This window comes from Rhopalosiphum padi, chromosome 3, assembly GCF_020882245.1.
Source record: "Rhopalosiphum padi isolate XX-2018 chromosome 3, ASM2088224v1, whole genome shotgun sequence".
In the NCBI taxonomy this organism is placed as follows: domain Eukaryota; kingdom Metazoa; phylum Arthropoda; class Insecta; order Hemiptera; family Aphididae; genus Rhopalosiphum; species Rhopalosiphum padi.
Genome location: NC_083599.1, coordinates 30,240,412 through 30,264,905, shown reverse-complemented (window position 1 = coordinate 30,264,905; position 24,494 = coordinate 30,240,412). Strand labels below are relative to the sequence as shown.

At 27.7% G+C, this 24,494-nt stretch overlaps 7 long non-coding RNA genes across 7 annotated transcripts; all 7 read right to left on the bottom strand.

Annotated features, from left to right (window-relative positions):
* Positions 1-308: 308 nt before the first annotated feature.
* On the bottom strand, positions 309-2,609 carry LOC132927397 (uncharacterized). Its single transcript, XR_009661717.1, has 4 exons — positions 2,267-2,609; positions 1,827-1,972; positions 1,048-1,148; positions 309-542 (listed from the first exon to the last, which is right to left on the bottom strand). It is a non-coding gene; the product is annotated as an uncharacterized LOC132927397 (long non-coding RNA).
* A 1,637-nt stretch (positions 2,610-4,246) lies between these two features.
* On the bottom strand, positions 4,247-6,153 carry LOC132927545 (uncharacterized). Its single transcript, XR_009661759.1, has 4 exons — positions 5,821-6,153; positions 5,371-5,513; positions 4,784-4,884; positions 4,247-4,464 (listed from the first exon to the last, which is right to left on the bottom strand). It is a non-coding gene; the product is annotated as an uncharacterized LOC132927545 (long non-coding RNA).
* A 1,634-nt stretch (positions 6,154-7,787) lies between these two features.
* Positions 7,788-9,694, bottom strand: LOC132927512 (uncharacterized). Its single transcript, XR_009661753.1, has 4 exons — positions 9,362-9,694; positions 8,912-9,054; positions 8,325-8,425; positions 7,788-8,005 (listed from the first exon to the last, which is right to left on the bottom strand). It is a non-coding gene; the product is annotated as an uncharacterized LOC132927512 (long non-coding RNA).
* Positions 9,695-11,328: 1,634 nt separating this feature from the next.
* Positions 11,329-13,235, bottom strand: LOC132927509 (uncharacterized). The gene is made up of 4 exons (XR_009661748.1): positions 12,903-13,235; positions 12,453-12,595; positions 11,866-11,966; positions 11,329-11,546 (listed from the first exon to the last, which is right to left on the bottom strand). It is a non-coding gene; the product is annotated as an uncharacterized LOC132927509 (long non-coding RNA).
* A 1,634-nt stretch (positions 13,236-14,869) lies between these two features.
* Positions 14,870-16,776, bottom strand: LOC132927484 (uncharacterized). Its single transcript, XR_009661739.1, has 4 exons — positions 16,444-16,776; positions 15,994-16,136; positions 15,407-15,507; positions 14,870-15,087 (listed from the first exon to the last, which is right to left on the bottom strand). It is a non-coding gene; the product is annotated as an uncharacterized LOC132927484 (long non-coding RNA).
* A 1,634-nt stretch (positions 16,777-18,410) lies between these two features.
* On the bottom strand, positions 18,411-19,857 carry LOC132928044 (uncharacterized). Its single transcript, XR_009661952.1, has 3 exons — positions 19,721-19,857; positions 19,134-19,234; positions 18,411-18,628 (listed from the first exon to the last, which is right to left on the bottom strand). It is a non-coding gene; the product is annotated as an uncharacterized LOC132928044 (long non-coding RNA).
* Positions 19,858-22,137: 2,280 nt separating this feature from the next.
* Positions 22,138-24,245, bottom strand: LOC132927405 (uncharacterized). The gene is made up of 4 exons (XR_009661718.1): positions 23,898-24,245; positions 23,448-23,590; positions 22,861-22,961; positions 22,138-22,355 (listed from the first exon to the last, which is right to left on the bottom strand). It is a non-coding gene; the product is annotated as an uncharacterized LOC132927405 (long non-coding RNA).
* Between the last annotated feature and the right edge of the window lie 249 nt (positions 24,246-24,494).

Genomic DNA, 24,494 nt, shown 5'->3' with positions numbered 1-24,494 from the left:
ATGTCGTCACCACTACCGCCCTCTGTCGGTGCATACATTTAATAATTTTGAGTGTTTTATAAGCAGTTTAAAATGGGAATTTGTCAAAATTATCATATAAAAACATGTATCATAGTGTATTCAAAATACCAGGTTAAATGAAACACGTGAAAGATAATAATGGTAAATTTCTTAAACTATTGTTCAACCTTCTAAACATTAACTTAATATTTGAGTGTTTTATAAATGTTTTATAATGATCATTTAAATATAGTAAAAATAAAATATATTTATAGCATAGGTAAATTTTAAGAATAAACAATACAAGCTAAAGGTGTTTACTATTATTTTATTCAGATATTTAACAAATCTCAATTGTTTCACAGCTATTAATTTAGTATCAATTATATTCAATAACCATTGCACGCACATTGCATAAATCCAATATTATTATCATCAGTATCTTCTAGTCCATTTTCAACATAGGATGTTGATACTTTCCTTGGTGGTAGAAATGTGAATTCGTGTCACAGCGTTCCTTGATTGATCTGATATACTGCCAACTGAAAAAATGTAGTAAGTTAATAATGTATAACGGTTGGAGAATAACTTGAGAATATAGTGTTTTACAGGCAGTTCAAAGTATGAATTTGTAATATTAGTCAATATTATCATATAAAAAACATGTTTTATAGTGTTAATGAAGTATCAGCTTAAATGACAAATATGGATGTTAGTAATGGTAAATAACAATCATGTACTAAATCTAATTGTCTAGGTTTCACGAAACTAACTTGATAATTGAGATTTTTATGAGCAGCTAAAAATATGAATTTGTAATATGAGTCAAAATTATGATATATAAGCACGTTTTATAGTGTTTATTATTAAGTATGAGCCTAAATGAAATATATGGAAGTTAATAATGGTAAATAAGAACCATTTACTTAATATAATGGTTAGGGTATTATGACACTACCTTTTTGTAACACTACTATTAATTGAATACCAATTACATTCAATACCCATTACACGCACGTTGCATAAAACCATTAATATTAGCAGTACCTTCTATTCCATTTTCAACGGAAGATGTTGTAACTTTCCCAAGCGATAGAAATGTTAATTCATGGTCTCAGCATGCCTCGAGTGATCTGCTATACTGCCATCTAAAACACAAAGTAGTCAGTTAAATATGTATAATGGTTAAAGAAATAATTATAATGCTTAGCAACAAAAGAGATAGTACAAATCTACCAGAATGTTTTGTTGAGTTTTAATGTAAAACAAAATAGAAGTAAAGAATACACTTGTACATTAACATAAAATTGCTGATTTTCAATATTAAAATAATAAGAGTTTGTAATACTTGTATACATTATACAATAAGAATCATTGTCATAATCTAGTAGTCAAGGTTTCTAGACACTAACATGAGAATTGAGTGTTTTATAAGCAGTTAAAAATATGACTTTGTAATATTTGTTAAAATTACCATGTAAAATCATTTTTTATAGTGTTTATGAAGTATCAGCTTAAATGACAAATATGGACGTTAGTAATGGTAAATAAGAATCATTTACTTAATCTAATTGTCTGGGTTTCATGACACTAACTTGATAATTGAGATTTTTATGAGCAGCTAAAAATATGAATTTGTAATATGAGTCAAAATTATGATATATAAGCACGTTTTATAGTGTTTATTATTAAGTATGAGCCTAAATGAAAAATATGGAAGTTAATAATGGTAAATAAGAACCATTTACTTAATATAATGGTTAGGGTTTTATGACACTACCTTTTTGTAACACTACTATTAATTTAATATCAATTAAATTCAATACCCATTACACGCACGTTGCACAAAACCATTAATATTAGCAGTGTCGTCTAGTACATTTTCAACGTAGGATGTTGATATTTTGCATAGTGGTAGAAATGTGAATTCATGTCTCAGCATATTCTATTGAATGATCTGCTGTACTGCCATCTAAAAATAAAAAATAGTCAGTTAAATATGTATAGTGTTTGGAGAATAACTTGAGAATACAGTGTTTTACAAGCAGTTCAAAGTATGACTTTGTAATGTTTGTTTAAATTATCATATCAAAATTATGATATTAAATCATTTTTTATTGTGTGTATGAAGCATCACCTTAAATGTAATATTTGAAAGTCAATTATGGAAAATTAGAATCATTTGCTTATAATCTAATGGTCAGGGTTTCATGACACTGACTTTTTGTTACACTACTATTAATTTAATATCAATTAAATTCAATACCCATTACACGCACGTTGCACAAAACCATTATTATTAGCAGTATCGTCTAGTACATTTTCAACGTAGGATATTGATATTTAGCATAGTGGTAGAAATGTGAATTCATGTCTCAGCATGTATTGAATGATCTGCTGTACTGCCATCTAAAAAAAAAATTGTAAGTTAAATATGTATAATGTTTGGAGGATAAAATGTCGCTACTAGACACCGTAAGGAGGACAACAATTTTTATATAACAACTAGTACGTGGACAACACTGAATAATTTTGAAATGGAAACAATCAAAACATAAACTAACAGACAAACTTCATTTTTTACAAAATTATTGAAAACAATTGACAGCTAAAACTCAAATACAAATACGAATGTAAAACTGTAAATTGATATGAAATATAGACATAATATATAAACAGACGATAAGAAATAATAATTATGATAAGCCATAAAAGATAGTACCTACTAATATACCAGAATGTTTTGTAGAATATAAATGTACCTATTATAAGTGTGACTATTAATTGTACAACTGAAAATTTGCTCCTTTTCAATATTAAATAAGCGGATATCGTTCCGGTGTATAGTAGAGATGGAGAGTAGGTCACTGGTCACTATAATGGATGTGTTAAATTTGAATGCAACGACGGGTAGCATTGTATACGAAAAACGATTCTGAACGGAGATGATTTGTCAGTCAATGATAATTAGTTGGATATATTATATTATTACCTATATTTAAATTGTAATATATCGTTATTTTACGCGATTTCGTAAAAAATTATATTTCATACGCACATAAAATGTTTTCTATATTGACAATGGATTTTTTTTTTTTACGGTTACTTGAAGGAAAACTTATGGATAACCTAGTATTGGATTTTTGAACCTTAAGTATAAATCACAAAAATTTTACGAATTTTCAACTTCAAAATTCTTTGCAAATTTTCGTGATTTTGATATATTTTCTAAACATTTGAACTTTAAATGCTTATAAACAAAAATTGTGACTAACGATTTTTGATTTATTTTTTACCACGATAAGTTTCAATTGTCTATAAGTAGCTTAAAAAATGTCGAAATATTTTGAAAATTTAATCGCAAATCGATAACGCTAATATAAACGTTTGTTGAAAATTTCAAGTATTTACAATGATTCGTTTTTGACTTACGGCAAAATCAAAAAATCGATTTTGTCTTTTCAAAGAGGGGCTGAAGTCAAAAACGAAGCATTATTACTACTCCAAAAAGTGACGACGGACACAAAAATAATACAAACATCATTGTGAAATCATTACATTCATCACTCCGTTCAAAATCTAAAAATATTAATTTGTATTATTCGTCAAAATTAACTTATAAAATCATATTTTATAGTTTTTAAGAAGTAAAAATATCAGGTTAAATGAAACGTGTGCAAGTTAAAAATGATAAATTAGAATCATTTTCTTAATCGAGTAGTCAAGGATCAAGACACTTACTTGTGTTAACTTGGGGCATAAAATATGAACAATTCGTTTATAATATCAAAAATCTTTATTAAATGAACAACAACTACACGCAAAAGCTAAGTAAAAACAAAGACCAGTTACGTCAAACGCCCGTCCGGTGAACGGCACACAACCAACTAGTTTTTCTCTGAGGCGATCGGGCATCGGCCGACGGATGTCGTCACCACTACCGCCCTCTGTCGGTGCATACATTTAATTATTTTGAGTGTTTTATAAGCAGTTTAAAATAGAAATTAGTCAAAATTATCATATAAAAACATGTATTATAGTGTATTCAAAATACCAGGTTAAATGAAACACGTGAAAGATAATAATGGTAAATTTCTTAAACTATTGTTCAAGTTACTAAACATTAACTTAATATTTGAGTGTTTTATAAATGTTTTATAATGATCATTTAAATATAGTAAAAATAAAATATATTTATAGCATACGTAAATTTTAAGAATAAACAATACAAGCTAAAGGTGTTTACTATTATTTTATTCAGATATTTAACAAATCTCAATTGTTTCACAGGTATTAATTTAGTATCAATTATATTCAATAACCATTGCACGCACATTGCATAAATCCAATATTATTATCAGTATCTTCTAGTCCATTTTCAACATAGGATGTTGATACTTTCCTTGGTGGTAGAAATGTGAATTCGTGTCTCAGCGTGCCTTGATTGATCTGATATACTGCCATCTGAAAAAATGTAGTAAGTTAATAATGTATAACGGTTGGAGAATAACTTGAGAATACAGTGTTTTACAGGCAGTTCAAAGTATGAATTTGTAATATTAGTCAATATTATCATATAAAAAACATGTTTTATAGTGTTTATTAAGTATGAGCCTAAATGAAATATATGGAAGTTAATAATGGTAAATAAGAACCATTTACTTAATATAATGGTTAGGGTTTTGTGACACTAACTTTTTATAACACTACTATTAATTGAATATCAATTACATTCTATACCCATTACACACACGTTGCATAAAACCATTAATATTAGCAGTACCTTCTATTCCATTTACAACGGAAGATGTTGTAACTTTCCCAAGTGATAGAAATGCGAATTCATGGTCTCAGCATGCCTCGAGTGATCTGCTGTACTGCCATCTAAAACACAAAGTAGTCAGTTATATATGTATAAAGGTTAAAGAAATAATTATAATGCTTAGCAACAAAAGAGATAGTACAAATCTACCAGAATGTTTTGTTCAGTTTTAATGTAAAACAAAATATAAGTAAAGAATACACTTGTACATTAACATAAAATTGCTGATTTTCAATATTAAAATAATAAGAGTTTGTAATACTTGTATACATTATACAATAAGAGTCATTGTCATAATCTAGTAGTCTAAACACTAACATGAGAATTGAGTGATTTATAAGCAGTTAAAAATATGACTCTGTAATATTTGTTAAAATTACCATGTAAAATCATGTTTTATTGTGTTTATGAAGTATCAGCTTAAATGTAATATTTGAATGTCAATTATTGAAAATTAGAATCATTTGCTTATAATCTAATGGTCAGGGTTTCATGACACTGACTTTTTGTTACACTACTATTAATTTAATATCAATTAAATTCAATACCCATTACACGCACGTTGCACAAAACCCTTATTATTAGCAGTATCGTCTAGTACATTTTCAACGTAGGATGTTGATATTTTGCATAGTGGTAGAAATGTGAATTCATGTCTCAGCATGTATTGAGTGATCTGCTGTACTGCCATCTAAAAATAAAAAATGGTCAGTTAAATATGTATAGTGTTTGGAGAATAACTTGAGAATACAGTGTTTTACAAGCAGTTCAAAGTATGACTTTGTAATATTTTTTAAAATTATCATATCAAAATTATGATATTAAATCATTTTTAATTGTGTTTATGAAGTATCATCATAAATGTAATATTTGAATGTCAATTATGGAAAATTAGAATCATTTGCTTATAATCTAATGGTCAGGGTTTCATGACACTGACTTTTTGTTACACTACTATTAATTTAATATCAATTAAATTTAATACCCATTACACTCACGTTGCACAAAACCATTATTATTAGCAGTATCGTCTAGTACATTTTCAACGTAGGATGTTGATATTTAGCATAGTGGTAGAAATGTGAATTCATGTCTCAGCATGTATTGAATGATCTGCTGTACTGCCATCTAAAAAAAAAATTGTAAGTTAAATATGTATAATGTTTGGAGGATAAAATGTCGCTACTAGACACCGTAAGGAGGACAACAATTTTTATATAACAACTAGTACGTGGACAACACTGAATAATTTTGAAATGGAAACAATCAAAACATAAACTAACAGACAAACTTCATTTTTTACAAAATTATTGAAAACAATTGACAGCTAAAACTCAAATACAAATACGAATGTAAAACTGTAAATTGATATGAAATATAGACATAATATATAAACAGACGATAAGAAATAATAATTATGATAAGCCATAAAAGATAGTACCTACTAATATACCAGAATGTTTTGTAGAATATAAATGTACCTATTATAAGTGTGACTATTAATTGTACAACTGAAAATTTGCTCCTTTTCAATATTAAATAAGCGGATATCGTTCCGGTGTATAGTAGAGATGGAGAGTAGGTCACTGGTCACTATAATGGATGTGTTAAATTTGAATGCAACGACGGGTAGCATTGTATACGAAAAACGATTCTGAACGGAGATGATTTGTCAGTCAATGATAATTAGTTGGATATATTATATTATTACCTATATTTAAATTGTAATATATCGTTATTTTACGCGATTTCGTAAAAAATTATATTTCATACGCACATAAAATGTTTTCTATATTGACAATGGATTTTTTTTTTTTACGGTTACTTGAAGGAAAACTTATGGATAACCTAGTATTGGATTTTTGAACCTTAAGTATAAATCACAAAAATTTTACGAATTTTCAACTTCAAAATTCTTTGCAAATTTTCGTGATTTTGATATATTTTCTAAACATTTGAACTTTAAATGCTTATAAACAAAAATTGTGACTAACGATTTTTGATTTATTTTTTACCACGATAAGTTTCAATTGTCTATAAGTAGCTTAAAAAATGTCGAAATATTTTGAAAATTTAATCGCAAATCGATAACGCTAATATAAACGTTTGTTGAAAATTTCAAGTATTTACAATGATTCGTTTTTGACTTACGGCAAAATCAAAAAATCGATTTTGTCTTTTCAAAGAGGGGCTGAAGTCAAAAACGAAGCATTATTACTACTCCAAAAAGTGACGACGGACACAAAAATAATACAAACATCATTGTGAAATCATTACATTCATCACTCCGTTCAAAATCTAAAAATATTAATTTGTATTATTCGTCAAAATTAACTTATAAAATCATATTTTATAGTTTTTAAGAAGTAAAAATATCAGGTTAAATGAAACGTGTGCAAGTTAAAAATGATAAATTAGAATCATTTTCTTAATCGAGTAGTCAAGGATCAAGACACTTACTTGTGTTAACTTGGGGCATAAAATATGAACAATTCGTTTATAATATCAAAAATCTTTATTAAATGAACAACAACTACACGCAAAAGCTAAGTAAAAACAAAGACCAGTTACGTCAAACGCCCGTCCGGTGAACGGCACACAACCAACTAGTTTTTCTCTGAGGCGATCGGGCATCGGCCGACGGATGTCGTCCCCACTACCGCCCTCTGTCGGTGCATACATTTAATAATTTTGAGTGTTTTATAAGCAGTTTAAAATAGAAATTAGTCAAAATTATCATATAAAAACATGTATTATAGTGTATTCAAAATACCAGGTTAAATGAAACACGTGAAAGATAATAATGGTAAATTTCTTAAACTATTGTTCAAGTTACTAAACATTAACTTAATATTTGAGTGTTTTATAAATGTTTTATAATGATCATTTAAATATAGTAAAAATAAAATATATTTATAGCATACGTAAATTTTAAGAATAAACAATACAAGCTAAAGGTGTTTACTATTATTTTATTCAGATATTTAACAAATCTCAATTGTTTCACAGGTATTAATTTAGTATCAATTATATTCAATAACCATTGCACGCACATTGCATAAATCCAATATTATTATCAGTATCTTCTAGTCCATTTTCAACATAGGATGTTGATACTTTCCTTGGTGGTAGAAATGTGAATTCGTGTCTCAGCGTGCCTTGATTGATCTGATATACTGCCATCTGAAAAAATGTAGTAAGTTAATAATGTATAACGGTTGGAGAATAACTTGAGAATACAGTGTTTTACAGGCAGATCAAAGTATGAATTTGTAATATTAGTCAATATTATCATATAAAAAACATGTTTTATAGTGTTTATTAAGTATGAGCCTAAATGAAATATATGGAAGTTAATAATGGTAAATAAGAACCATTTACTTAATATAATGGTTAGGGTTTTGTGACACTAACTTTTTATAACACTACTATTAATTGAATATCAATTACATTCTATACCCATTACACACACGTTGCATAAAACCATTAATATTAGCAGTACCTTCTATTCCATTTACAACGGAAGATGTTGTAACTTTCCCAAGTGATAGAAATGCGAATTCATGGTCTCAGCATGCCTCGAGTGATCTGCTGTACTGCCATCTAAAACACAAAGTAGTCAGTTATATATGTATAAAGGTTAAAGAAATAATTATAATGCTTAGCAACAAAAGAGATAGTACAAATCTACCAGAATGTTTTGTTCAGTTTTAATGTAAAACAAAATATAAGTAAAGAATACACTTGTACATTAACATAAAATTGCTGATTTTCAATATTAAAATAATAAGAGTTTGTAATACTTGTATACATTATACAATAAGAGTCATTGTCATAATCTAGTAGTCTAAACACTAACATGAGAATTGAGTGATTTATAAGCAGTTAAAAATATGACTCTGTAATATTTGTTAAAATTACCATGTAAAATCATGTTTTATTGTGTTTATGAAGTATCAGCTTAAATGTAATATTTGAATGTCAATTATTGAAAATTAGAATCATTTGCTTATAATCTAATGGTCAGGGTTTCATGACACTGACTTTTTGTTACACTACTATTAATTTAATATCAATTAAATTCAATACCCATTACACGCACGTTGCACAAAACCCTTATTATTAGCAGTATCGTCTAGTACATTTTCAACGTAGGATGTTGATATTTTGCATAGTGGTAGAAATGTGAATTCATGTCTCAGCATGTATTGAGTGATCTGCTGTACTGCCATCTAAAAATAAAAAATGGTCAGTTAAATATGTATAGTGTTTGGAGAATAACTTGAGAATACAGTGTTTTACAAGCAGTTCAAAGTATGACTTTGTAATATTTTTTAAAATTATCATATCAAAATTATGATATTAAATCATTTTTAATTGTGTTTATGAAGTATCATCATAAATGTAATATTTGAATGTCAATTATGGAAAATTAGAATCATTTGCTTATAATCTAATGGTCAGGGTTTCATGACACTGACTTTTTGTTACACTACTATTAATTTAATATCAATTAAATTTAATACCCATTACACTCACGTTGCACAAAACCATTATTATTAGCAGTATCGTCTAGTACATTTTCAACGTAGGATGTTGATATTTAGCATAGTGGTAGAAATGTGAATTCATGTCTCAGCATGTATTGAATGATCTGCTGTACTGCCATCTAAAAAAAAAATTGTAAGTTAAATATGTATAATGTTTGGAGGATAAAATGTCGCTACTAGACACCGTAAGGAGGACAACAATTTTTATATAACAACTAGTACGTGGACAACACTGAATAATTTTGAAATGGAAACAATCAAAACATAAACTAACAGACAAACTTCATTTTTTACAAAATTATTGAAAACAATTGACAGCTAAAACTCAAATACAAATACGAATGTAAAACTGTAAATTGATATGAAATATAGACATAATATATAAACAGACGATAAGAAATAATAATTATGATAAGCCATAAAAGATAGTACCTACTAATATACCAGAATGTTTTGTAGAATATAAATGTACCTATTATAAGTGTGACTATTAATTGTACAACTGAAAATTTGCTCCTTTTCAATATTAAATAAGCGGATATCGTTCCGGTGTATAGTAGAGATGGAGAGTAGGTCACTGGTCACTATAATGGATGTGTTAAATTTGAATGCAACGACGGGTAGCATTGTATACGAAAAACGATTCTGAACGGAGATGATTTGTCAGTCAATGATAATTAGTTGGATATATTATATTATTACCTATATTTAAATTGTAATATATCGTTATTTTACGCGATTTCGTAAAAAATTATATTTCATACGCACATAAAATGTTTTCTATATTGACAATGGATTTTTTTTTTTTACGGTTACTTGAAGGAAAACTTATGGATAACCTAGTATTGGATTTTTGAACCTTAAGTATAAATCACAAAAATTTTACGAATTTTCAACTTCAAAATTCTTTGCAAATTTTCGTGATTTTGATATATTTTCTAAACATTTGAACTTTAAATGCTTATAAACAAAAATTGTGACTAACGATTTTTGATTTATTTTTTACCACGATAAGTTTCAATTGTCTATAAGTAGCTTAAAAAATGTCGAAATATTTTGAAAATTTAATCGCAAATCGATAACGCTAATATAAACGTTTGTTGAAAATTTCAAGTATTTACAATGATTCGTTTTTGACTTACGGCAAAATCAAAAAATCGATTTTGTCTTTTCAAAGAGGGGCTGAAGTCAAAAACGAAGCATTATTACTACTCCAAAAAGTGACGACGGACACAAAAATAATACAAACATCATTGTGAAATCATTACATTCATCACTCCGTTCAAAATCTAAAAATATTAATTTGTATTATTCGTCAAAATTAACTTATAAAATCATATTTTATAGTTTTTAAGAAGTAAAAATATCAGGTTAAATGAAACGTGTGCAAGTTAAAAATGATAAATTAGAATCATTTTCTTAATCGAGTAGTCAAGGATCAAGACACTTACTTGTGTTAACTTGGGGCATAAAATATGAACAATTCGTTTATAATATCAAAAATCTTTATTAAATGAACAACAACTACACGCAAAAGCTAAGTAAAAACAAAGACCAGTTACGTCAAACGCCCGTCCGGTGAACGGCACACAACCAACTAGTTTTTCTCTGAGGCGATCGGGCATCGGCCGACGGATGTCGTCCCCACTACCGCCCTCTGTCGGTGCATACATTTAATTATTTTGAGTGTTTTATAAGCAGTTTAAAATAGAAATTAGTCAAAATTATCATATAAAAACATGTATTATAGTGTATTCAAAATACCAGGTTAAATGAAACACGTGAAAGATAATAATGGTAAATTTCTTAAACTATTGTTCAAGTTACTAAACATTAACTTAATATTTGAGTGTTTTATAAATGTTTTATAATGATCATTTAAATATAGTAAAAATAAAATATATTTATAGCATACGTAAATTTTAAGAATAAACAATACAAGCTAAAGGTGTTTACTATTATTTTATTCAGATATTTAACAAATCTCAATTGTTTCACAGGTATTAATTTAGTATCAATTATATTCAATAACCATTGCACGCACATTGCATAAATCCAATATTATTATCAGTATCTTCTAGTCCATTTTCAACATAGGATGTTGATACTTTCCTTGGTGGTAGAAATGTGAATTCGTGTCTCAGCGTGCCTTGATTGATCTGATATACTGCCATCTGAAAAAATGTAGTAAGTTAATAATGTATAACGGTTGGAGAATAACTTGAGAATACAGTGTTTTACAGGCAGTTCAAAGTATGAATTTGTAATATTAGTCAATATTATCATATAAAAAACATGTTTTATAGTGTTTATTAAGTATGAGCCTAAATGAAATATATGGAAGTTAATAATGGTAAATAAGAACCATTTACTTAATATAATGGTTAGGGTTTTGTGACACTAACTTTTTATAACACTACTATTAATTGAATATCAATTACATTCTATACCCATTACACACACGTTGCATAAAACCATTAATATTAGCAGTACCTTCTATTCCATTTACAACGGAAGATGTTGTAACTTTCCCAAGTGATAGAAATGCGAATTCATGGTCTCAGCATGCCTCGAGTGATCTGCTGTACTGCCATCTAAAACACAAAGTAGTCAGTTATATATGTATAAAGGTTAAAGAAATAATTATAATGCTTAGCAACAAAAGAGATAGTACAAATCTACCAGAATGTTTTGTTCAGTTTTAATGTAAAACAAAATATAAGTAAAGAATACACTTGTACATTAACATAAAATTGCTGATTTTCAATATTAAAATAATAAGAGTTTGTAATACTTGTATACATTATACAATAAGAGTCATTGTCATAATCTAGTAGTCTAAACACTAACATGAGAATTGAGTGATTTATAAGCAGTTAAAAATATGACTCTGTAATATTTGTTAAAATTACCATGTAAAATCATGTTTTATTGTGTTTATGAAGTATCAGCTTAAATGTAATATTTGAATGTCAATTATTGAAAATTAGAATCATTTGCTTATAATCTAATGGTCAGGGTTTCATGACACTGACTTTTTGTTACACTACTATTAATTTAATATCAATTAAATTCAATACCCATTACACGCACGTTGCACAAAACCCTTATTATTAGCAGTATCGTCTAGTACATTTTCAACGTAGGATGTTGATATTTTGCATAGTGGTAGAAATGTGAATTCATGTCTCAGCATGTATTGAGTGATCTGCTGTACTGCCATCTAAAAATAAAAAATGGTCAGTTAAATATGTATAGTGTTTGGAGAATAACTTGAGAATACAGTGTTTTACAAGCAGTTCAAAGTATGACTTTGTAATATTTTTTAAAATTATCATATCAAAATTATGATATTAAATCATTTTTAATTGTGTTTATGAAGTATCATCATAAATGTAATATTTGAATGTCAATTATGGAAAATTAGAATCATTTGCTTATAATCTAATGGTCAGGGTTTCATGACACTGACTTTTTGTTACACTACTATTAATTTAATATCAATTAAATTTAATACCCATTACACTCACGTTGCACAAAACCATTATTATTAGCAGTATCGTCTAGTACATTTTCAACGTAGGATGTTGATATTTAGCATAGTGGTAGAAATGTGAATTCATGTCTCAGCATGTATTGAATGATCTGCTGTACTGCCATCTAAAAAAAAAATTGTAAGTTAAATATGTATAATGTTTGGAGGATAAAATGTCGCTACTAGACACCGTAAGGAGGACAACAATTTTTATATAACAACTAGTACGTGGACAACACTGAATAATTTTGAAATGGAAACAATCAAAACATAAACTAACAGACAAACTTCATTTTTTACAAAATTATTGAAAACAATTGACAGCTAAAACTCAAATACAAATACGAATGTAAAACTGTAAATTGATATGAAATATAGACATAATATATAAACAGACGATAAGAAATAATAATTATGATAAGCCATAAAAGATAGTACCTACTAATATACCAGAATGTTTTGTAGAATATAAATGTACCTATTATAAGTGTGACTATTAATTGTACAACTGAAAATTTGCTCCTTTTCAATATTAAATAAGCGGATATCGTTCCGGTGTATAGTAGAGATGGAGAGTAGGTCACTGGTCACTATAATGGATGTGTTAAATTTGAATGCAACGACGGGTAGCATTGTATACGAAAAACGATTCTGAACGGAGATGATTTGTCAGTCAATGATAATTAGTTGGATATATTATATTATTACCTATATTTAAATTGTAATATATCGTTATTTTACGCGATTTCGTAAAAAATTATATTTCATACGCACATAAAATGTTTTCTATATTGACAATGGATTTTTTTTTTTTACGGTTACTTGAAGGAAAACTTATGGATAACCTAGTATTGGATTTTTGAACCTTAAGTATAAATCACAAAAATTTTACGAATTTTCAACTTCAAAATTCTTTGCAAATTTTCGTGATTTTGATATATTTTCTAAACATTTGAACTTTAAATGCTTATAAACAAAAATTGTGACTAACGATTTTTGATTTATTTTTTACCACGATAAGTTTCAATTGTCTATAAGTAGCTTAAAAAATGTCGAAATATTTTGAAAATTTAATCGCAAATCGATAACGCTAATATAAACGTTTGTTGAAAATTTCAAGTATTTACAATGATTCGTTTTTGACTTACGGCAAAATCAAAAAATCGATTTTGTCTTTTCAAAGAGGGGCTGAAGTCAAAAACGAAGCATTATTACTACTCCAAAAAGTGACGACGGACACAAAAATAATACAAACATCATTGTGAAATCATTACATTCATCACTCCGTTCAAAATCTAAAAATATTAATTTGTATTATTCGTCAAAATTAACTTATAAAATCATATTTTATAGATTTTAAGAAGTAAAAATATCAGGTTAAATGAAACGTGTGCAAGTTAAAAATGATAAATTAGAATCATTTTCTTAATCGAGTAGTCAAGGATCAAGACACTTACTTGTGTTAACTTGGGGCATAAAATATGAACAATTCGTTTATAATATCAAAAATCTTTATTAAATGAACAACAACTACACGCAAAAGCTAAGTAAAAACAAAGACCAGTTACGTCAAACGCCCGTCCGGTGAACGGCACACAACCAACTAGTTTTTCTCTGAGGCGATCGGGCATCGGCCGACGGATGTCGTCCCCACTACCGCCCTCTGTCGGTGCATACATTTAATAATTTTGAGTGTTTTATAAGCAGTTTAAAATAGAAATTAGTCAAAATTATCATATAAAAACATGTATTATAGTGTATTCAAAATACCAGGTTAAATGAAACACGTGAAAGATAATAATGGTAAATTTCTTAAACTATTGTTCAAGTTACTAAACATTAACTTAATATTTGAGTGTTTTATAAATGTTTTATAATGATCATTTAAATATAGTAAAAATAAAATATATTTATAGCATAGGTAAATTTTAAGAATAAACAATACAAGCTAAAGGTGTTTACTATTATTTTATTCAGATATTTAACAAATCTCAATTGTTTCACAGGTATTAATTTAGTATCAATTATATTCAATAACCATTGCACGCACATTGCATAAATCCAATATTATTATCAGTATCTTCTAGTCCATTTTCAACATAGGATGTTGATACTTTCCTTGGTGGTAGAAATGTGAATTCGTGTCTCAGCGTGCCTTGATTGATCTGATATACTGCCATCTGAAAAAATGTAGTAAGTTAATAATGTATAACGGTTGGAGAATAACTTGAGAATACAGTGTTTTACAGGCAGTTCAAAGTATGAATTTGTAATATTAGTCAATATTATCATATAAAAAACATGTTTTATAGTGTTTATTAAGTATGAGCCTAAATGAAATATATGGAAGTTAATAATGGTAAATAAGAACCATTTACTTAATATAATGGTTAGGGTTTTGTGACACTAACTTTTTGTAACACTACTATTAATTGAATATCAATTACATTCAATACCCATTACACACACGTTGCATAAAACCATTAATATTAGCAGTACCTTCTATTCCATTTACAACGGAAGATGTTGTAACTTTCCCAAGTGATAGAAATGTGAATTCATGGTCTCAGCATGCCTCGAGTGATCTGCTGTACTGCCATCTAAAACACAAAGTAGTCAGTTATATATGTATAAAGGTTAAAGAAATAATTATAATGCTTAGCAACAAAAGAGATAGTACAAATCTACCAGAATGTTTTGTTCAGTTTTAATGTAAAACAAAATATAAGTAAAGAATACACTTGTACATTAACATAAAATTGCTGATTTTCAATATTAAAATAATAAGAGTTTGTAATACTTGTATACATTATACAATAAGAGTCATTGTCATAATCTAGTAGTCTAAACACTAACATGAGAATTGAGTGATTTATAAGCAGTTAAAAATATGACTCTGTAATATTTGTTAAAATTACCATGTAAAATCATGTTTTATTGTGTTTATGAAGTATCAGCTTAAATGTAATATTTGAATGTCAATTATTGAAAATTAGAATCATTTGCTTATAATCTAATGGTCAGGGTTTCATGACACTGACTTTTTGTTACACTACTATTAATTTAATATCAATTAAATTCAATACCCATTACACGCACGTTGCACAAAACCCTTATTATTAGCAGTATCGTCTAGTACATTTTCAACGTAGGATGTTGATATTTTGCATAGTGGTAGAAATGTGAATTCATGTCTCAGCATGTATTGAGTGATCTGCTGTACTGCCATCTAAAAATAAAAAATGGTCAGTTAAATATGTATAGTGTTTGGAGAATAACTTGAGAATACAGTGTTTTACAAGCAGTTCAAAGTATGACTTTGTAATATTTTTTAAAATTATCATATCAAAATTATGATATTAAATCATTTTTAATTGTGTTTATGAAGTATCATCATAAATGTAATATTTGAATGTCAATTATGGAAAATTAGAATCATTTGCTTATAATCTAATGGTCAGGGTTTCATGACACTGACTTTTTGTTACACTACTATTAATTTAATATCAATTAAATTTAATACCCATTACACTCACGTTGCACAAAACCATTATTATTAGCAGTATCGTCTAGTACATTTTCAACGTAGGATGTTGATATTTAGCATAGTGGTAGAAATGTGAATTCATGTCTCAGCATGTATTGAATGATCTGCTGTACTGCCATCTAAAAAAAAAATTGTAAGTTAAATATGTATAATGTTTGGAGGATAAAATGTCGCTACTAGACACCGTAAGGAGGACAACAATTTTTATATAACAACTAGTACGTGGACAACACTGAATAATTTTGAAATGGAAACAATCAAAACATAAACTAACAGACAAACTTCATTTTTTACAAAATTATTGAAAACAATTGACAGCTAAAACTCAAATACAAATACGAATGTAAAACTGTAAATTGATATGAAATATAGACATAATATATAAACAGACGATAAGAAATAATAATTATGATAAGCCATAAAAGATAGTACCTACTAATATACCAGAATGTTTTGTAGAATATAAATGTACCTATTATAAGTGTGACTATTAATTGTACAACTGAAAATTTGCTCCTTTTCAATATTAAATAAGCGGATATCGTTCCGGTGTATAGTAGAGATGGAGAGTAGGTCACTGGTCACTATAATGGATGTGTTAAATTTGAATGCAACGACGGGTAGCATTGTATACGAAAAACGATTCTGAACGGAGATGATTTGTCAGTCAATGATAATTAGTTGGATATATTATATTATTACCTATATTTAAATTGTAATATATCGTTATTTTACGCGATTTCGTAAAAAATTATATTTCATACGCACATAAAATGTTTTCTATATTGACAATGGATTTTTTTTTTTTACGGTTACTTGAAGGAAAACTTATGGATAACCTAGTATTGGATTTTTGAACCTTAAGTATAAATCACAAAAATTTTACGAATTTTCAACTTCAAAATTCTTTGCAAATTTTCGTGATTTTGATATATTTTCTAAACATTTGAACTTTAAATGCTTATAAACAAAAATTGTGACTAACGATTTTTGATTTATTTTTTACCACGATAAGTTTCAATTGTCTATAAGTAGCTTAAAAAATGTCGAAATATTTTGAAAATTTAATCGCAAATCGATAACGCTAATATAAACGTTTGTTGAAAATTTCAAGTATTTACAATGATTCGTTTTTGACTTACGGCAAAATCAAAAAATCGATTTTGTCTTTTCAAAGAGGGGCTGAAGTCAAAAACGAAGCATTATTACTACTCCAAAAAGTGACGACGGACACAAAAATAATACAAACATCATTGTGAAATCATTACATTCATCACTCCGTTCAAAATCTAAAAATATTAATTTGTATTATTCGTCAAAATTAACTTATAAAATCATATTTTATAGTTTTTAAGAAGTAAAAATATCAGGTTAAATGAAACGTGTGCAAGTTAAAAATGATAAATTAGAATCATTTTCTTAATCGAGTAGTCAAGGATCAAGACACTTACTTGTGTTAACTTGGGGCATAAAATATGAACAATTCGTTTATAATATCAAAAATCTTTATTAAATGAACAACAACTACACGCAAAAGCTAAGTAAAAACAAAGACCAGTTACGTTAAACGCCCGTCCGGTGAACGGCACACAACCAACTAGTTTTTCTCTGAGGCGATCGGGCATCGGCCGACGGATGTCGTCCCCACTACCGCCCTCTGTCGGTGCATACATTTAATAATTTTGAGTGTTTTATAAGCAGTTTAAAATAGAAATTAGTCAAAATTATCATATAAAAACATGTATTATAGTGTATTCAAAATACCAGGTTAAATGAAACACGTGAAAGATAATAATGGTAAATTTCTTAAACTATTGTTCAAGTTACTAAACATTAACTTAATATTTGAGTGTTTTATAAATGTTTTATAATGATCATTTAAATATAGTAAAAATAAAATATATTTATAGCATAGGTAAATTTTAAGAATAAACAATACAAGCTAAAGGTGTTTACTATTATTTTATTCAGATATTTAACAAATCTCAATTGTTTCACAGGTATTAATTTAGTATCAATTATATTCAATAACCATTGCACGCACATTGCATAAATCCAATATTATTATCAGTATCTTCTAGTCCATTTTCAACATAGGATGTTGATACTTTCCTTGGTGGTAGAAATGTGAATTCGTGTCTCAGCGTGCCTTGATTGATCTGATATACTGCCATCTGAAAAAATGTAGTAAGTTAATAATGTATAACGGTTGGAGAATAACTTGAGAATACAGTGTTTTACAGGCAGTTCAAAGTATGAATTTGTAATATTAGTCAATATTATCATATAAAAAACATGTTTTATAGTGTTTATTAAGTATCAGCTTAAATGACAAATATGGATGTTAGTAATGGTAAATAAGAATCGTTTACTTAATCTAATTGTCTAGGTTTCATGACACTAACTTGATAATTGAGATTTTTATGAGCAGCTAAAAATATGAATTTGTAATATTCGTCAAAATTATGATATATAAGCACGTTTTATAGTGTTTATTATTAAGTATGAGCCTAAATGAAATATATGGAAGTTAATAATGGTAAATAAGAACCATTTACTTAATATAATGGTTAGGGTTTTGTGACACTAACTTTTTGTAACACTACTATTAATTGAATATCAATTACATTCAATACCCATTACACACACGTTGCATAAAACCATTAATATTAGCAGTACCTTCTATTCCATTTACAACGGAAGATGTTGTAACTTTCCCAAGTGATAGAAATGTGAATTCATGGTCTCAGCATGCCTCGAGTGATCTGCTGTACTGCCATCTAAAACACAAAGTAGTCAGTTATATATGTATAAAGGTTAAAGAAATAATTATAATGCTTAGCAACAAAAGAGATAGTACAAATCTACCAGAATGTTTTGTTCAGTTTTAATGTAAAACAAAATATAAGTAAAGAATACACTTGTACATTAACATAAAATTGCTGATTTTCAATATTAAAATAATAAGAGTTTGTAATACTTGTATACATTATACAATAAGAGTCATTGTCATAATCTAGTAGTCTAAACACTAACATGAGAATTGAGTGATTTATAAGCAGTTAAAAATATGACTCTGTAATATTTGTTAAAATTACCATGTAAAATCATGTTTTATTGTGTTTATGAAGTATCAGCTTAAATGTAATATTTGAATGTCAATTATTGAAAATTAGAATCATTTGCTTATAATCTAATGGTCAGGGTTTCATGACACTGACTTTTTGTTACACTACTATTAATTTAATATCAATTAAATTCAATACCCATTACACGCACGTTGCACAAAACCCTTATTATTAGCAGTATCGTCTAGTACATTTTCAACGTAGGATGTTGATATTTTGCATAGTGGTAGAAATGTGAATTCATGTCTCAGCATGTATTGAGTGATCTGCTGTACAGCCATCTAAAAATAAAAAATGGTCAGTTAAATATGTATAGTGTTTGGAGAATAACTTGAGAATACAGTGTTTTACAAGCAGTTCAAAGTATGACTTTGTAATATTCTTTAAAATTATAATATCAAAATTATGATATTAAATCATTTTTAATTGTGTTTATGAAGTATCATCTTAAATGTAATATTTGAATGTCAATTATGGAAAATTAGAATCATTTGCTTATAATCTAATGGTCAGGGTTTCATGACACTGACTTTTTGTTACACTACTATTAATTTAATATCAATTAAATTTAATACCCATTACACTCACGTTGCACAAAACCATTATTATTAGCAGTATCGTCTAGTACATTTTCAACGTAGGATGTTGATATTTAGCATAGTGGTAGAAATGTGAATTCATGTCTCAGCATGTATTGAATGATCTGCTGTACTGCCATCTAAAAAAAAAATTGTAAGTTAAATATGTATAATGTTTGGAGGATAAAATGTCGCTACTAGACACCGTAAGGAGGACAACAATTTTTATATAACAACTAGTACGTGGACAACACTGAATAATTTTGAAATGGAAACAATCAAAACATAAACTAACAGACAAACTTCATTTTTTACAAAATTATTGAAAACAATTGACAGCTAAAACTCAAATACAAATACGAATGTAAAACTGTAAATTGATATGAAATATAGACATAATATATAAACAGACGATAAGAAATAATAATTATGATAAGCCATAAAAGATAGTACCTACTAATATACCAGAATGTTTTGTAGAATATAAATGTACCTATTATAAGTGTGACTATTAATTGTACAACTGAAAATTTGCTCCTTTTCAATATTAAATAAGCGGATATCGTTCCGGTGTATAGTAGAGATGGAGAGTAGGTCACTGGTCACTATAATGGATGTGTTAAATTTGAATGCAACGACGGGTAGCATTGTATACGAAAAACGATTCTGAACGGAGATGATTTGTCAGTCAATGATAATTAGTTGGATATATTATATTATTACCTATATTTAAATTGTAATATATCGTTATTTTACGCGATTTCGTAAAAAATTATATTTCATACGCACATAAAATGTTTTCTATATTGACAATGGATTTTTTTTTTTTACGGTTACTTGAAGGAAAACTTATGGATAACCTAGTATTGGATTTTTGAACCTTAAGTATAAATCACAAAAATTTTACGAATTTTCAACTTCAAAATTCTTTGCAAATTTTCGTGATTTTGATATATTTTCTAAACATTTGAACTTTAAATGCTTATAAACAAAAATTGTGACTAACGATTTTTGATTTATTTTTTACCACGATAAGTTTCAATTGTCTATAAGTAGCTTAAAAAATGTCGAAATATTTTGAAAATTTAATCGCAAATCGATAACGCTAATATAAACGTTTGTTGAAAATTTCAAGTATTTACAATGATTCGTTTTTGACTTACGGCAAAATCAAAAAATCGATTTTGTCTTTTCAAAGAGGGGCTGAAGTCAAAAACGAAGCATTATTACTACTCCAAAAAGTGACGACGGACACAAAAATAATACAAACATCATTGTGAAATCATTACATTCATCACTCCGTTCAAAATCTAAAAATATTAATTTGTATTATTCGTCAAAATTAACTTATAAAATCATATTTTATAGTTTTTAAGAAGTAAAAATATCAGGTTAAATGAAACGTGTGCAAGTTAAAAATGATAAATTAGAATCATTTTCTTAATCGAGTAGTCAAGGATCAAGACACTTACTTGTGTTAACTTGGGGCATAAAATATGAACAATTCGTTTATAATATCAAAAATCTTTATTAAATGAACAACAACTACACGCAAAAGCTAAGTAAAAACAAAGACCAGTTACGTTAAACGCCCGTCCGGTGAACGGCACACAACCAACTAGTTTTTCTCTGAGGCGATCGGGCATCGGCCGACGGATGTCGTCCCCACTACCGCCCTCTGTCGGTGCATACATTTAATAATTTTGAGTGTTTTATAAGCAGTTTAAAATAGAAATTAGTCAAAATTATCATATAAAAACATGTATTATAGTGTATTCAAAATACCAGGTTAAATGAAACACGTGAAAGATAATAATGGTAAATTTCTTAAACTATTGTTCAAGTTACTAAACATTAACTTAATATTTGAGTGTTTTATAAATGTTTTATAATGATCATTTAAATATAGTAAAAATAAAATATATTTATAGCATAGGTAAATTTTAAGAATAAACAATACAAGCTAAAGGTGTTTACTATTATTTTATTCAGATATTTAACAAATCTCAATTGTTTCACAGGTATTAATTTAGTATCAATTATATTCAATAACCATTGCACGCACATTGCATAAATCCAATATTATTATCAGTATCTTCTAGTCCATTTTCAACATAGGATGTTGATACTTTCCTTGGTGGTAGAAATGTGAATTCGTGTCTCAGCGTGCCTTGATTGATCTGATATACTGCCATCTGAAAAAATGTAGTAAGTTAATAATGTATAACGGTTGGAGAATAACTTGAGAATACAGTGTTTTACAGGCAGTTCAAAGTATGAATTTGTAATATTAGTCAATATTATCATATAAAAAACATGTTTTATAGTGTTTATGAAGTATCAGCTTAAATGACAAATATGGATGTTAGTAATGGTAAATAAGAATCGTTTACTTAATCTAATTGTCTAGGTTTCATGACACTAACTTGATAATTGAGATTTTTATGAGCAGCTAAAAATATGAATTTGTAATATTCGTCAAAATTATGATATATAAGCACGTTTTATAGTGTTTATTATTAAGTATGAGCCTAAATGAAATATATGGAAGTTAATAATGGTAAATAAGAACCATTTACTTAATATAATGGTTAGGGTTTTGTGACACTAACTTTTTGTAACACTACTATTAATTGAATATCAATTACATTCAATACCCATTACACACACGTTGCATAAAACCATTAATATTAGCAGTACCTTCTATTCCATTTACAACGGAAGATGTTGTAACTTTCCCAAGTGATAGAAATGTGAATTCATGGTCTCAGCATGCCTCGAGTGATCTGCTGTACTGCCATCTAAAACACAAAGTAGTCAGTTATATATGTATAAAGGTTAAAGAAATAATTATAATGCTTAGCAACAAAAGAGATAGTACAAATCTACCAGAATGTTTTGTTCAGTTTTAATGTAAAACAAAATATAAGTAAAGAATACACTTGTACATTAACATAAAATTGCTGATTTTCAATATTAAAATAATAAGAGTTTGTAATACTTGTATACATTATACAATAAGAGTCATTGTCATAATCTAGTAGTCTAAACACTAACATGAGAATTGAGTGATTTATAAGCAGTTAAAAATATGACTCTGTAATATTTGTTAAAATTACCATGTAAAATCATGTTTTATTGTGTTTATGAAGTATCAGCTTAAATGTAATATTTGAATGTCAATTATTGAAAATTAGAATCATTTGCTTATAATCTAATGGTCAGGGTTTCATGACACTGACTTTTTGTTACACTACTATTAATTTAATATCAATTAAATTCAATACCCATTACACGCACGTTGCACAAAACCCTTATTATTAGCAGTATCGTCTAGTACATTTTCAACGTAGGATGTTGATATTTTGCATAGTGGTAGAAATGTGAATTCATGTCTCAGCATGTATTGAGTGATCTGCTGTACTGCCATCTAAAAATAAAAAATGGTCAGTTAAATATGTATAGTGTTTGGAGAATAACTTGAGAATACAGTGTTTTACAAGCAGTTCAAAGTATGACTTTGTAATATTTTTTAAAATTATCATATCAAAATTATGATATTAAATCATTTTTAATTGTGTTTATGAAGTATCATCATAAATGTAATATTTGAATGTCAATTATGGAAAATTAGAATCATTTGCTTATAATCTAATGGTCAGGGTTTCATGACACTGACTTTTTGTTACACTACTATTAATTTAATATCAATTAAATTTAATACCCATTACACTCACGTTGCACAAAACCATTATTATTAGCAGTATCGTCTAGTACATTTTCAACGTAGGATGTTGATATTTAGCATAGTGGTAGAAATGTGAATTCATGTCTCAGCATGTATTGAATGATCTGCTGTACTGCCATCTAAAAAAAAAATTGTAAGTTAAATATGTATAATGTTTGGAGGATAAAATGTCGCTACTAGACACCGTAAGGAGGACAACAATTTTTATATAACAACTAGTACGTGGACAACACTGAATAATTTTGAAATGGAAACAATCAAAACATAAACTAACAGACAAACTTCATTTTTTTACAAAATTATTGAAAACAATTGACAGCTGAAACTCAAATACAAATACGAATGTAAAACTGTAAATTGATATGAAATATAGACATAATATATAAACAGACGATAAGAAATAATAATTATGATAAGCCATAAAAGATAGTACCTACTAATATACCAGAATGTTTTGTAGAATATAAATGTACCTATTATAAGTGTGACTATTAATTGTACAACTGAAAATTTGCTCCTTTTCAATATTAAATAAGCGGATATCGTTCCGGTGTATAGTAGAGATGGAGAGTAGGTCACTGGTCAC